Raw genomic sequence first — 10,936 nt, forward strand, 5'->3', positions numbered from 1 at the left:
AGCGCGTTTGTTGAGGCGGTGGGTCTGATAGACCTTTGGCGATTACACAACCTGAATACTCGCCAGTACACCTTCTACTCAGCTGTCCACTGTAGTTACTCATGAATCAACCATATACTGAAACAGAGGTGGGGAGGCATACGGCCAGATTCATGAAAGACCCGTTTTGCGAGTCTGAAATAGCGAATCATAAGTAATCGCTATTACAGACTCGCAAAACGGGATTCATGTAGGAATCACAAAATTAAATGCGATTCCTACATATTCCTAATTTGCGATTAGCAAATTGCTAATCGCAAATAAGGAATAACTCCCCATTCATTCCTATGGGCCATAAGGCCCATAGGAATGAATGGGGAGTATTCCTTATTTGCGATTAGCAATTTGCTAATCGCAAATGAGATAGCGATTTAAAGGGTGCCAGGGGTGTCCAGAGGACACCCTGTAGCACCCCTTAAATGCTAATTTAAACAGGTGTTGCGCACACACATGTCCAAAGGACATGTGTGTGTGCAACATGCAACTCAGAAAAATGCTTTTAAAAGCATTTTTCTGAGTTTTCGCTATTTACCACGAGGTTTGACCTTGCGGTAAATAGCGGGCCGAAATTGCGAATTTGCAAATTTTAAATGGATGATGAATTGCATTTAAGGAATCTCAAATAGAGATTCCTTAAATGTGATTCCTCGCAAAATAGCGAAATCGCTATTACCGATTTTTGCATTTGGGATGATGAATCCCAAATGCAAAAATAGCGCTTGCAAAGGGCCTGATTCTCAGAATCTGGCCCTTTGCGAGCCGATTTCGGCTTGATGAATCAGGCTGATAGCTTTCTAATGCCAGAATTGGTCCACAAGGTATTTTCAGATTACTCTCCAGTGGAGGTAATGGTGAGGGGGCCGATCCAAACGCATACTCTGCCACCCAGGCTGAATGCTTGGTACTTTAAGAATAAAGAGAATGCTCAAAATGTCTGGGAACGGGCGGAACTCTTCTTCTAAGAAAATGAGGGGACGGTTGAGGAGGCCTGTACTTTGTGGGAGGCGTTCAAAGCAGTTATGCGGGGATATGTTCAGGCCTGCATAGGAGGAGATGACAAAGAAAAAAGATTGCAGTGGGACAGACTGGACGCGACAATACGGGACATGGAGGCAAGCTATGTGGAGGGTGGGAGAACCGATAAGGAATTGGCGCACCGGTTAGACCTTAGGAGGCAGGAACTGCAAGACCTGGTAAATAATGCTGCAAGAGCGGCTGCGCTGACAAGGCAGAGGAGAATATACGACCTAGGGGACAAAGCCAACAAAATGATAGCATGGTTGGAAAAAAGGGACAAGGAGAGGTGCTGGGTGGCAGAAATACTGGACAAAAGTTGGCGGGTGTGCTCTACTGGAGAAGATGACACTGCCCTTTGCAGAATATTATGAGAAAGTATACAAGTCCAACCCAGTTAGGTCGGCCACAGACTGCAGTAAACTGCTGGAGGAAATGAGACTACCAGTGCTGTCAGAGGAAGACAGAGAAAGTATTGAGAAGGACATAACAACTGAGGAAATAGTGGGCACCATACAGGATTTGCAGGCAGGGAAGGTACCAGGACCAAATGGTTTACCAGTGGAGCTCTTCAAATGCATGGCAAATACAGTGGCCCAATATCTCTTAGGTATGTTCAATGAAGCGAGGGAGCGGGGATGCTTACCAGTCGATCAGCGGACTGCAACCATTGTTCTAGTCCCCAAGCCGGGTGACCAGTGTAGTTCGTATCAACCAATATTCCTGTTAAATATGGAAGTCAAAATACTGGCCAAAGTCTTGGGGAATCGACTCTTGGCACCAATCACGACCCTAATTCACCCTGATCAATCTGACTTCATGCCCCGCTGAAGCACTAGGCTTAACCTCCGCTGGCTATATGGGGTGATGCACCTGGTAAAGACCAATCCAGGAATTGAGGCAGCGCTCCTGTCCCTCGACGCCCACATGGCGTTTGACAGTATAGAATGGCACTACCTTTTTGAGGTCCTGATAGTGAACTAAGAACATTATTGTGGGATGGTGGGGGCGCACGGATTGCATTGGCCAAATTACAAAAGGGAATATATGCAGGTGGTTTGGCAATCCCGGACCTCCAAAAGTACTACTGGGCTTCACACCTAATGGTAATTAATTACTGGGTATTCACGGACCCAGGCGACCCGGTTTACAGGGTGGACCACTGGGCAATGGGGGCCGGTGATATCTAAGTGAACTGTATGGTCGAGGGACGGCAAAAAGCATGTCGCCCCATACATAGATAGTGGTGGATGTGTGGGTGAGAGCCAATCAACTTCTTGGCTGGGCAAATAGACTAACAGAACAGACCCCTCTAGGGACCAGTGCTATGCTTCAGGAAGTAGGCAGATTACAGGGTTTTGATAAATGGAAATTGATAGATATAGTGCGCCTGGGAGATGTGTGGAGGAGACAGACCATGCTCCTATTCCCCGAATTTGAAGAAAGAATATCAATTGACGGATATATAACACTATAGGTATTTGCAGATAAAACATGGGTTGGGTAGGCATCGCAAGGAGGAGGATCAAGTCCCTGAATATTGCCCGCTGGAGTACAGATTAGTTCTAGATCCAATTCCCGAAAGAGCACTGTCCTGCACATACAGGAAGATTGTTAACAACGCCCCAGATCTCCTTATATAGCTAAGAGAGTCCTGGGAGTCCGATGTGGGCTTGCTGGAACTTGATGACTGGGCGGAGGCGGTGCAAAGCCCTAGATAAGTAGCGATTAGGGCAAGGTTCAGGCTCGTCCAATTGAGAATCTTACATAGGTTCTACTCCACCAGCACACTCCTGTTCAAGTTGGGTCGCATACCCACAGATAATTACCAGAGGGCATGTAATCAGAGGGGCACCTTCTTCATATTCTATGGAAATGCCCGATTTTACAGAGGTACTGGAGGAAGGTGACACTGATAATGTGGTAGGTTGTTGGGCAAGAAGTTCCTATGGATGGCAGAAAGCATGTGTTATGTGTGTCTGAGGAACAAACATGGCCTAAATACCATAAAATGTGGTTGCTGATGGCAGAAATAGTGCCCAAAAGAAATATCGCTGGGGCCTGGGGGCCACTCAACCGCTGACAGTGGCACGATGGAAGAGAGATATGGACTGGTGCTGTGCTGCTGAAAAGACAATATATGAAAGTAGAGGCTGCTCCAAGAAATGGGGAAAGGTATGGCAGCACCGGGAGGTGTAATGGGGCAACTGGGAGTTATCTGATGGCTAATAGGGGGAGGGGGTGGGAGACCATGGAGTGTATTGTACGGGGAACCTGCTAGGAATGTTGTTTTTTCTACAAACGTATGTATGTTCAGGTAATACGAAACAAGATAACAAGTATGTATTAACAAATAGTACCTCTGGTAATACTGTATTTTGAGTCTGACAAATTTTTAATAAAAAGAAGTTAAAAAAAATTATATATATATATATTATATATATATATATATATATATATATATATATATATATATATATATATATATATATATATTCTTTCAGCAAGTCTAAATGGACGGAGTCTGACATATGCAAAGCACATATTGAAATTGAAATTGAGTGATATTTATATAGCGCATGGCTACCCGGAGGCATCCCAGCACTTGCAGTAACAGCAACAGAAGTGTCAGGCCAGGTTTAAGGAAATAATAGAGTTTTTAGGGATGTGCGAAAGGAAAGATGATTGGGTTCCGCTTGAAGATGATGGGGGAGAGAATTCCAGAGTCTGGTGGCATTAAGCGAGAATTGTCGACCACCACTTCTGGCCTTTTTAATCCTAGGGATGGAGGCCAGGTTTAGGGTTTTAGATCAAAGACTTCTCATAGCATATGAGGACATAGGTAGGAGTTTTCTTTTTTGTTGATCTGGCCCCTCCCGGGACAGTTTCTCCTTCATTCCCCATTCTCAAGGTGACATTTGACATCATGTCAGCTCCTTGAAAGGTACGTATGAAATGCCCTGCCCATGTGATGCCCTTCTTTAGCGCTGTGGTGTGGGTCTCACAGCAAGTCTATACTGGCTGATGCAGTATAGTTACTGAACACCGCTGCTGACTGGCCCCTGTAAACCTTTACAACTAGCTGTGTCTCAATTGTTTTATAGGATGGTCATCTTAACGGTTTAAGGTTCGTGACTTCAGGAGTTATGCATTAGTTATTTTTAGAACTTCTCCCTGCTCAAAAATTTGAAGTGTCTTGTGTTTTAGCTACTTCAATCCATTTGATTGCTTGCTTTTGCTTGCAGCAAAATGTCACTCTGTGTCTCTCATTTGAAGTTGAATGTCACTCATAAGTGAATTGAAACCATAAACATTTCACACATAATCAATCTCAAACCTTGACAGCTATGTACAGTAAGTGACTGCGCCCACCTGCAGGGGATGTCCGGAAGGTCCATGGGATTCCCTTTCACCTCTGGAGAGGTCTGCCATTAGACTTGTTTGCTCTCACCCACATTTATAATATTGACTCAGAGTCAACGTGATTCCCTCAGTTGCCTAGGGCACATCCCCCTGCAAATGAGGGCATGCCCTCTCAAGATAGCATTGGTGTAACAATGCTATCAGCATTACGGAAGAGGCCGCACAAGTGTCTGCGGCCCCTTCTGTAATACCAACGGGCCCCAGAGTGCACAAAGCGGGTACACATGCTGCTGCGCCAGAGGCACTTTCTGGAATACGGTCTCTGGAGTGGGCTACAGTCATTACTGAAGGAGAGGCAATAACAGATTTAGAGCTGAGTGTTTGATAAACAGGCACGGATGGACCATTGTCTTCTGTGAGATGGAAGGAGCAGTACCTTTGTTATGTTTGTTTTATATTGCAACATTTATATAGTGATCAGTATATATGAGATATAGCATCTCCCACCGCACACTCACCACCAGACTCAATGAAGCCGGCATTCAAGGAACCGCCCTCGACTGGCTCCGCTCCTTCCTTGCTCGCAGAACCCAAACAATCAGACTCCCACCCATCAACCCCGAACCCACAGAAATCAACTGCGGAGTAGCCCAGGGATTGTTGCTCAGCCCCATGCTCTTCATCATCTACATTGCCCCCTTTTGCCGCCCTCGTCCGACAGCACAGACTCAGCATAGTATCCTAGGCCGACGACACCCCGCTTATCCTCTCCCTCACCAAGGACCCCATCACCACCAGACTCCACTTCCAGGAAGGATTGAAAGATGTGGCATCCTGGATGAGCAGCAGCTGCCTAAAGCCAACTTGGAGATGACAGTGGTCCTCATCCTAGGACCCACCCCCACTACATGGGACAACTCCTGGGGCCCACCACCCTCAGAAACCCCCTACTACCACTGACCATGCCCAAAACCTCTGCATCTTATTTGACTCCTCCCTCTCTATGATCCAACAGGTCAACGCTGTCAACACCCTTCGCAGCCTCTGAAAGACCTTCAAATGGATCCCCACCGATTCAAGGAAGACTGTTAACCACGCACTCATAACCAGCAGACTGGATCACGAAAAGGCCCTCTACGCCGCGATCAACAAGTTTCTTTTCCTCAAACTCCAGACCATACAGAACACCGCAGCCAGACTCATCCTTGGCATCCCTCGACACAAACACAATCCCCAGCACCTGCGTAACCTCCACTGGCACTCCGTCGAGAAATGAGTAACCTTCAAGATATTCACACCTACAAATGCCACCACAACACCATACCCCCAATATCTCAACGACAACATCTTATTCCACGTACCCAAGAGGAACTTTCGATCCGCCAACCTCGCCCTTACCGCTACCTCATGCATCTGCAGAGCAAGAACAGGTGGAAGAACCTTTTCCTACATCGCGGCCAAGACTTGGAACGAGCTGCTGATCAACATCAGGTGTGCCCCCAACCTGTACATCTTCAGAAAGACCCTGAAGACCTGGCTCTTGGACTGACCGGAGCTGTTCTCCCCACCTCTCCCAGCGCCTTCAGACCCTCACGGGTGAGAAGTGCGCTTACAATTTCCCTGACTGATTAATCGATTACCCCTATATGGGGAGCTAAATCACTTGCCTAAATGGGTAGCACTCTACACTGTGTAGGTTGTGTAGCTGGAAGTGTGTTGTCTTCATTTTGATACTGTGTGGGAAGTGTTTCCGTGTATTGTGTGATGATCACTGAAGGAACTTGGGTTGTTGGTTGATTAGGGCCTGAGCACTGAGGAAATCCCACACCAATTCATAAACATAATTTTAATAAATTAGTTGACACCAAAAGGACAAAAATCCAGTTAGTACAACTGGAGTAATTAATTATTATTATTATTTTTTAAACTAGCACCTAAAAGACCACAGCTCCAACCTCGGACATCTAGTCGTGCAAGACCAGGTAAAAGTAAAAAAATATAGCTATCTATGATGGAGTGTGGTTCAGAAACAAGAAGTGGATTGGACCCGGTTGGTGTTTACCTTCAGACTTAGAATTTTCAAGAAAAATATTCTGAGAAGGTAGAGTTCAGCTGGGCAAGGCTGCAGGCTGTTTCCAAGGAGGGAGTGTCATTATTTGGGAACCTCTGAAAGATGTCACGCCAACCTGTGATGCAACTTGGGTGGCTTGAAGACCAGGTTAGTCCTGGTCTTCCTTTGTTTCTTAGAGCTGTTTTTATCCAAAATATTTTGGATTTTAACTATCTGGGCCCCTTAAGCACCACAACCAATGGTTCAGGACTGATGGGAAATCACTTGGGGATTCAGGACTCACTCAGATTCGAGCTCAAAATGGCAGGAGCATTTTATGTCCTTGTGGCTCTGAACAGGAAGCCATCAAAGTATCCCTTAGAGTCACTCTGGTAGCCCTGGGTTCAGGTGAAAATGTAGGGCTCTAACAACAGGGCTGTCCTCTGAAGGTTCAAGGCAGGCTCCAGGCAGCACAGCTGTCTTACCAAGTATAGAAAAGCAGTCTTGCAGAGTGCATAGCAGGTCCTTCCTGCAGGCAGTCCTCTGAGAGTCTTTCAGTAGGCCCAGAAAATGAACTGAAAAGTGGGTCTGAGGACCCTATTTTTTTTGTATCTAGTGCCTTCTTTGAAGTTGGGAGACATTTCTAGAGGTTTCTCTTTGAAGTGCTTGGAATTTCCAGACTCCCTTGGCCTAGCTCCAAGCTGACTGCAGAGACAAGGTAGAGGTGATGTGCTGTTTGTGTGAAGGCAGAGAGCAGCCTATTCATTTGCAAGTGGGACAGTGCCAAGCTCCACCCCCTTCCTGCCAGCAGATGGCCCATCCAGGAACACATAATGCCTCTATTGTGTGACGGTCAGTTATACCCAGTCATGTGACCCAGGGGAGACTGCAAGCACTAATGGCTAAAGGCTTGAAAATGCCAACTTTCTCTAAGTGACATATTCCAAATTGTAATTTAAGATCCTGCTTTACCATTAAAGAGGATTTTTCATTACAATTTCATAGCTACCAAACATGAAATGCCTACCTGGTCCCAAACAATGGTTAGCATTTATTACATGTAATAAGACAACCCAATGTTATCCTAAGGGACAGATAGACCTCACAATAGTAAAAAAACAAATCTATACGTTTTTCATTAGCAGGACATGTACAACTTAGAAGTAGAAGTCCACCCTTTTATTCACAAAGCACCCTGTCCTGTAGGCTCCCTAGGGATTACCTTAGCTGTGACATTCATGTACTAAAAAGGGAGTTTAAGGCTTGGCAAGGGAGGTCTATTGTCAAGTCGAATTGGCAGTTTAAAACTGCATTCATGCTGCAATAGCAGGCCTACAACATGCGTTAAGGGGCTACTTAAGTGGGTGGCATAATAAGTGGTGCAGGCCTGCCAGCAGCATTTTATTTACAGGCCCTGGGTATATGACGTATCACTCTACAAGGAACTTATATGTAAATTAAATATGCCAATCTGGTGTAAACCAATTAAACCATGTTTAAAGGAGTAAGCACAAGCACTTTAGCACTGGTCAGCAGTGGTAAAGTGCAGAGAGTCCTAAGACCAACAAAAACAAATTTCAAAAGAAAAACCGTGGTAGGCAGGATAAAATGTTTGGGAGAAGACCACCCTAAGTCTGACAGGTCTAACAAACACCAGCATGTGGTTATTGTCTTATGGGAAGCAGCACTTAGTAGTTTGATGGAAGAAGAAGAGTGGGAGAGAGGGGTGCAGTTAATGGTTTTCTAAGCAGGCAGCTTTGAGCACCTCTGTGGGTTTCCTTTATGGATTGTTCTATGTTCTTTATCCACTTAGCTGGTTACTGCACTCTGTTGTCCTTTCTGAGATACTTTATTTGAAGTTTATGAGCTTGATCAGGCATAGTGAAGAGATCTGCTAGTATGGACTCTACTATATGTGTGTCTTTGGAAGATGTCAAGAAGCGATTGTAGAATGTAGCTAGTTGGGACCTGCAGTAGTGGACTTAATTTAAGTCCTTTGTTAGCCAGCAGCATGTGGAATCTCTTCAGTTAATTAATGCCTGTTCAGTGGATAATGGGTGGTTTACTGCTGAGCTGTGTACTTGTATAGATGTGTGCCCTGTGCACATTGTATCACTGGAACCGAGCAATACCATGCTGATCAGCCCTAACTGGGGCAAACATTGCCCTGGGTTGCCTGTGTTCCGGTTCAGGTAGGAACGGAATTGGAGTTCCCAACAGGACTGTTCCCATTGGAGCAGGGTCACAACTGATTTGCATATGGCTGGGTCAAAACTGAGGTGGCATGGTGTGCAGAATAACGATTGATTAGGATGCGGTCGAAATAATTACCAGTGGCTGAGAGTAATTCAAGCATTTCGTCCATTGCTTTTTTGTATAATTTAGTGTGTCTCCCTAAGTGGGGCAGTATGCTCAGATGTGGTCCTGTGCACACTGTGTCACTGGAACCAAGTGGCTGATGATCCCTAAGTAGGGCAAAAAGGTGCTGGGTTGCTCATGTTCTGGCTCAGGGAGAACCTGGCCTGACAGTTTGGGCAGGATCGCTCCTATTGGAGTAGGTCACAACTGATTTGCATATGGCTGGGTCCAAACTGAGGTGGCATGGTATGCACAGTAGGGGTGGATTGGGATGCAGCCCAAGAATTACAGTTTGGCTGAGAATAATTCAAGAATTCCATCCATCATGTTTTAGGTCTTGGCTAGACAGCACGTGCACTGTCTCAAAGAGATGTGTTGTGTTCAATCTCTGGGCTTCACCCCACTCATACGCTTACCATTTGCTCACTCCATCTTCGTTCTCATATCCTGTGTCCCCCTTTGTCCAAGGCATGCTTACGCCATGCCTCTTCGTGTGTTTAGCCCTCCCCCGCAGTCTAGAGCAAGTACTTGTGCCCATCCACTGATCCCGTTTTCATTCGCTCCTTGCTCTGTCCTGCTCTCTTGTTGCCTCTTTCCCCAAATCACCCAACTCATACTAACCCTAGCCAGATTGCCCTCTCATCTGACCGTAGTCCACACACTATCATCTCCATGGCCTACAGTAACTGAGGGGCAAGGGAAGTCCTTTGTTTTCACTGAATAGTATCAGTGCATAAGCAGAGGTGAGCAAAGTGCATAGTTCTGTATTTGATGTTCTTTGTTATAAAGTTTGTTCAATAAATGACGGCCTATTTTGGTTTCCTTAAGCAGAGTTGTTGATCTTAGGATCACGAGCCTTGCATATCGAGTGCCATTGCTGGCACCCCAGGCTTGGATTGTTCTGGCCTCATGAAGTTGGTTTTAGAGTTTCATCATGTGTGGTGACATGATGAGCCCCACTGGGAAAGCCAATACAGCTTTCACCTCTCTTATCCCTCTTGTGTGGGGTTCCCTCTGCCTCCTCCTCGTGAAGAGTTAGCACATCTTTCATGGCAGCAAGCATTACTATTCTTAGTTCATGTGGCACAGGCGTTACACGCCAATCAGTCACACAGCCTTAGGCGAGTATCTTTTTACTCACAATAAACCAATGTTCATCTTATACTACAGGTTTAATCCATATTTTAATTACTGTTCCAAACTTCATCCATTTTTGTCATTCAGTTCAAAGACAATGTAATTTCAATTTTTTTCAAATGCCACGTGTATGCCCATCCAGACCTTATCAGCGTCATGTAGAAATTAACGATTCATCCTGGGTAGCCTCAGATTTATTCACCCAATGCATTTCGGTCTCTACAGCCTCTTGTCAGGGGTAACTGAAATAATAAACAGGATACATAAATATTCTTCTCAATTCCCATAAAAACTACCCTTATCACCTGATTATAAAACATGCTGATTAGAAAAAAATGACCACTGTGCTTTACCATGACTAATTCCAACCAAAATCGTTTGAGTGAACAATCATGCAAAAATAAGACCTCTTTCCTCCTACGAACAAAAATGCCATTCCCAGATCAGGTGCTATGAAGACCGTGGCTAATTCCAATCTAAAACATTTGTGTGAACAATAATGCAAGAATGATGATAAAAATCACTTGCCTTCTACAAACGAAAATTGCCCATGGTGAATCAAGTGCCCACATGGGGAAGAGATACTTATGCCAGCCTTCTCAAATCACATTCCAATTCATAAAAAATACACATACGCCAGAAAATGGACAGTAGCTCAGGCTCCAGCATTATATAAAAATCACATAGGATGGGATGAGGACTCTCCTCACCATAAAATCCAGTTAAAAACTCAACCTACAATGCAAAGGCAATATCCTGTAAAACAGGAAGCTAAAAAACAGGTCAGGGAGATTTTAAATAAACTTGAATACCAAGGAGTGATTGAAATATGCACCTCATCAATGAACAATTCTTTGTTTCCTGTCTCCAAACCAGACAATTCATATTGTCTAGTTTTGGACTACAGACTTAAACTCTTGTTGCAAAACATTTGCAGTCCAAAATGCACACAGTGCAGCATTGATGAATAACATC

Source organism: Lissotriton vulgaris, unplaced genomic scaffold (assembly GCF_964263255.1).
Source record: "Lissotriton vulgaris unplaced genomic scaffold, aLisVul1.2 SCAFFOLD_3852, whole genome shotgun sequence".
Classification (NCBI taxonomy): domain Eukaryota; kingdom Metazoa; phylum Chordata; class Amphibia; order Caudata; family Salamandridae; genus Lissotriton; species Lissotriton vulgaris.